Source organism: Carya illinoinensis, chromosome 12, assembly GCF_018687715.1.
Source record: "Carya illinoinensis cultivar Pawnee chromosome 12, C.illinoinensisPawnee_v1, whole genome shotgun sequence".
Lineage (NCBI taxonomy): Eukaryota > Viridiplantae > Streptophyta > Magnoliopsida > Fagales > Juglandaceae > Carya > Carya illinoinensis.
The window spans coordinates 18,004,323-18,010,322 of NC_056763.1; positions in this window are offsets into that span (position 1 = coordinate 18,004,323).

Consider the following 6,000-nt stretch of genomic DNA (forward strand, 5'->3'; position numbering starts at 1 on the left):
AACATTAAACCAGTTTTATCTACAGGCTTCAATGCCCCATGCATGCAAATTGCATGCTTTGCTAAGTTTGGACAGAGAAATATAAGCCCTGTTTGATTTTAGAAGAAATTAAGAGATGCAATGTTGGTGTGCATGTCATAATTTTGAACTTTTGTGGAAATGTGTACATGTTTCTTAACAGTGGCCTTTGTCAAGAACTCGATGAAATGAAAAGAGAGGTTGAAATCAGAGGAAATGAAGATGAATTCTAAATTGTATTGAAAGAAAAATGAAAAGAAGTGAAGTACAAAGTCTACTATTACATCATATTTATACTGAAATGTAAACTAACAGAATTAACTAATTACATTGTATTCTCTATTTTAGCCTTAGCCTTTTCTACTTTGGACTTTAATTCCATATTATCTATATGTGATGCAATACTCCAACACCCCCCTCAAGATGAACATGAATGTTAAGAATGTTCATTTCGCATAGCGTATGGTGAAAAGGCAATGATCCAAGTGGCTTTGTGAATATATCTGCCAATTGTAGCCGAGAGGGAATGTAAAACAATTTGATAAGATTTTCTTGCAACTTATCTCGAACTAAATGGCAATCATTTTGTATGTGCTCAGTTCTCTCATGATGTACTGGGTTTGTGGCAATGGACATAGCAGATTTTCTATATGTATACAAGAGTGTTGGTTGAGAGTGATCAATTTGCAAGTTTTGTTGTGCATAGATTAACCGTTGTATTTCACAAGTTATTGTTGCAAGGGCTCTGTACTTTGCTTTAGCAGAGGATCGACTAATGGTGGTCTACTTTTTAGACTTTCATGAGACCAAAGAATTTTTCAAGAACACTGCAAAACTTGTTATGCTTTTCTTGGTATCAATGCAGCCTGCCTAGTCACTATCTGAGAAGGCTTTCAACTGAAGTTCTGAGGATGAAGGGAAGAATAAACCTTGTCCAGGTGTGGCCTTTAAGTATCTGAGTACTCTCACTGCTGCTTTGTGGTGATTTACTGTTGGTTTTGCCAGAAATTGGCTCAAAACTTGGACATAATAGGCAAGGTCTGGTCTGGTAATTGTTAAGTATAACAATCTGCCAACTAGTCTTCTATATGCTAATGGATCTTCATATTGTTCTGAATCATCAATATTTAGTTTAAGATTCGATTCCATAGGAAATGCTGTAGGTTTGGAACCAATGATGCCAGTGTCTTGTAGTATGTCCAATGCATATTTTTGTTGGCAAATAGAGATCCTAGTTTGAGATCTTGCTACCTCTAGTCTAAGAAAATATTTCAATAGCCCCAAGTCTTTAATTGTAAACTAATCATCCAGGAACTTCTTTAACAGTTCAATATCTTGTAAACTATCATTGGCTAATAATGCATCATCGACATATACTATCAATGCCATAGGGGATGTTGCTGACTTTTTGATGAATAATGAGCAGTCAGAGCTACCTTGAGAGAAACCATAGCTGATGAGAGAGGTAGACAATTTTTCAAACCACTGTTTAGAGACCATAAAGACTTTGTAAAAGTCTACAAATTTTGTTGCTCTGATTTGGCAGTTTAGGAGGCAAATCCATGTAAACCTCTTCATGTAATTCCCCATGTAAAAATGCATTGTTTACATCTAATTGATGAATGTGCCGATTCTTAATTGCAACAACAAGAAGTAAAAGCCTAATAGAAGTAATATTAGCAACAGATGAGAAGGTGTCAAAAAAATCTAAGCCTTCTTGTTAAGTATAACTTCTTTCCACTAATCTTGCTTTATGTCTCTCTATCGTTCCATCAGCTTTGTATTTGATTCTAAACACCCATTTACAACCAATGGTCTGTTTATGTTTAGGTAATGTAACAAGCTTTTTGCCATTCTGGAAATTGAGTAGCCTATTTATATGTTTTGGGTTCTAATAAAGTTGTGATAGAAGCAAGGAAAGATTTATGAGATGATGAAAGTCTATTTGCAAAAAGGAAAAGGGGAAATGGAGTAGGAATTACCTTTTGTAGAACCATCGCAAAAGAAGTTGAAGGAGCTGCATTTGAAGAAACTTGACTACAATAATAGTCCTACAGAAAATGAGGTGATTGTCTAAGTCAAATGTATTTTCTGAGTTGTTGAGGATTATTGGAGATCTGATTGTTCTAAGGTATAGGAGGATGTTGATGTTCATCATCATGTTGTGACGCCCCCAAATTCCGTTTAGGATCGAACGAACATTTGAAGCATTGAGACATGTAACATAAGGTTACCTGCCCCTGTTCATGATATATAAGATACAATGTTCCTAACATGCATCTAGCATTATGCAATATTCGCAGCAGATAAATTTTTTTTTCTTTAGCAATACTATGCACGAAACTGAAAATATCTTAAATACTTAAAACATACTTCATACATAATGGCATACTACATAACTAAGATCACAATACTAGTCCAGATCGGTTGTGATCAAAAGAATACTAGAAATTCAACTCCATAAGTACAAGTAGTAATTTAAGTTAACTACTATACTATTATCAACCTCGCACCGTCGCTCAGTCCACCGTTTCCAGTTGGTCGATTTCTGACTCTCCTTCAGATCTTGTAACAAAATCTACCATTCGCCTCAGTTGGAACTATCACAGTGAGATTTGATTACAAATTTCAGCAAGTTAACAAAAAACCTTTGCACAGGTAAATGATGCATGCATAGTCAAATTCATGAAAGCATTGTCAAATTCATAAGTAATCATAGCACAACTTGACATACAATATAGCATAACTGATATAGTTTAAACTGAAACGTGAACTGAACTTGACTTGCTTGACATGAACTTGATTTGAGACTTGACTTTACATGAATTTGATCTGAAACTTGACTTAACATGAACTTGATATGAAACTTGACTTAACATGCACTTGATCTGAAACTTGACTTAACATAAACTTGGAATCTTGCTTCTTTAACTGCTTAAACTCAACTTCTTGACATGAACTTGAACTTGAACTAAAACTTAACTTAGCATAAACTTGATTTGACTTCTTTACTTAACATGAACTTGGACATGAATTCTGACAATCAAAATGATTCTGCCAGTCGTTTCGTTAGCAATAGTGAACAATCAGAATGATTCCGGCCAATATATTCCATCAGAGATACTCAGACAATCAGAATAATTCCATCACGAGTATTTTAAAATCACGTACCCTAGCAATCAGAATGATTACACCAGGAGTACCTAGTAATACTCTAACAATTAGAATGATTACATCACAAGTATTTTAAATAAGATACCTTAATAATCAGAATAATTACGTCAGGAGTATCTACATAATTGAACTTGAACTACATTCTGACAATCAAAATGATTTCGCCAAAAGTACCTTGTGTGAATTATAAATGGAGATGCTCGGACAATCGTAATGATTACATTGCGAGTATCCTGGACATAACTGACTTGAACGTAACTCGAAAAACATGACTTACTTGAGATGAAAATATTTTCTAATATGATCTAACATGTAACAGATATCATACTTAATATGACATACTTTCAATAATAAATATTACATGACATGACATACTTTTAATGTATACCAATACGTGACAGAATATCTTGTGTAACAGATGAATAATTGGTGATAGAATAAATTCTATATAACAAATAAATATATGATAACTCATATTTGATAACATATATATATACATTGTAGTTCCTTTACTTATCACTCATACATAGCAAACTGCTAGTAAATTAAACGTTAACTTACCTCAATCTTCGCGTTTCTTATGAAAGCTCAAGCGTGATCATGAGGAACTGTAATTCGTAATTCTAAAAGTTATAACTAAATTACTAATAATTTGAAATATGAAAAAATACTAACTTAGAATAAAATTTCCATTTTACCCTCTACATGTAGAAAAATGACCATTTTACCGCTAACTTAAGGATTTTGCATGCTAACTCCAAAAGTTACCAAAATTCACATGCCTCATGTAAATATTATCCTAAACTCAAATAACAATTTATAAAAATTTAAAACTAACCACAACTATAAAAACTCCATAGGGCCGAAATTCACATATGTTATTTCATTGATTTTTGTTTCTAACTTATTTTGATCAACCTCTTGATCCATGATTTATAAATGTGATCTTCAAACCAAAACCTCACATGGTTTGAAAAGGTATCCTAAAAATTCAAGATCACATGGTTAAAAATCAACAAAAACATAAATTTAGCTAAGAACATCAACACTTTGGCCTATCCAAATATCTCTTTGCATAAAATTTCATATATTTGAAACTAACATAAAATGTCTTCAAAATAATATTCTAACATGTATATAAGAGGCTTATGATCATCCAATAAAATTATCAAAGCCACTGAAATATGTTTAAACCATCAAAGATTTAAACTTTCTCAAAACAGAAACTGTTTTTCCTCTTCCAACTTCTAAGTTTCTAGATCTAAGAAAATATTTTATCAAAACTTTTAATCATGCAACAAATCCTTAAAAAATAATCATATACACATGTTAAAAATACTCCATAAAAATTTCGAGCCAAGATCTATCCATTAGCTTGGTCAAAAACTCCAAATATAACATACTCTCTAGTTTATGGCCCAAAATGACCTTTCTGGAATTTAAACAATATTTGATTGACCAAATGATCTTCAAATAGAACAAATAAGATATAAAAGTAAACTAGACTAAAAAATGAATAACTTTTATGAAGGAAATGTTGTGATAAAACACTTACAAAAGCTTCAAAATGAGCGTGCAAAAGAACTCCTAAAAGTTGTTTGAGAGAGTGTTTGGTGTTCTTTCAAGGAAAAGTGTAAATGAATATGAATTTCGTGGGGATGGGACTTGAGATATTTTTGCACAAGATACAGAAGAGGATTAGGCTAAAGTGAGACTTGAGTGTTGGCCTTTCTTACCCAATAAAATACACAAAAATCAACCCAAGATATTTCCTAATGGTGGAATATAGACTTGGAAGAGTGAGTTGGCTCTTTAGTTTTTCCCTTCTAGAACCTTCTAGACCCTCTTGAAGACATCTAATTAGCCATGTGGGGGATGAAATTCCTAGGCAAAAAGCAATGTTAAGGTGCCCAATTTCGTAGGCCTAAACCGAATGGGCCTCAATTTGAAGTTTTAAGAGGGTTTTGGTTGCTAACAAGCCCAAATCCAATTTCTCCTAACCTAATCAAATATTGAAGGTTAAAAAGGTTGGATCATGATGTTCTAGCATAAATTTAAAGGATTAATAACATGTGGAAGTAATTTGATCAAGCGATTAAACACAATGTTAGAAACCAATTCAGTTAGGATTTTGAGGTCAACTTTAGGATTTGGATAAAACCATTTATGATTTCAGTTTTAACCATGCTTTTGGGTTCTCAGTCGGATTCCAACCATATAGGGTTTTACTAGGATATAATTTCTCTTTGATTTGGCACAATTTGATTGGTCGGATGGAGTAGAGTTTTTTTTTTTTTTTGTCACACATTAATTCTTTCAAATCCATCAATCCATCACACGTTCTTCACGTTGCTAAGTATCGAATACTATTCATCATATGTGGTTAAGATCTTGCCAAGTATCTAAATAAAACTTCTCTAACTTAATTTAGACATTCCACATTGTGATTTTGAAAACGTTGCACTTGGTGCGCTTATCGAGGTTACTATTCACTCCAAAAAAGTGCATAATAAAATTAATACTGAAAAATCCTAAATATTCATATGAACCTACAATGAAAACCGTTTAACAAAATTCAGCCCCAAAGTGCCACTAAAAATAAATGCACAATTTCGAATATGCATTTCGTTCACAAATATGAAAATGAGTTATTGTACCATAAAATCTTAAATAATCCATCGAGTCTAATGGTACAGACTAAAATATATTCTGACACTTCTAAGAGTATTGTTAATAGATTATGCATATGTAAAGGATAATTTTGATGAATGTAAGATGAATTTAGATTTTAGTTATTTCATTTACATA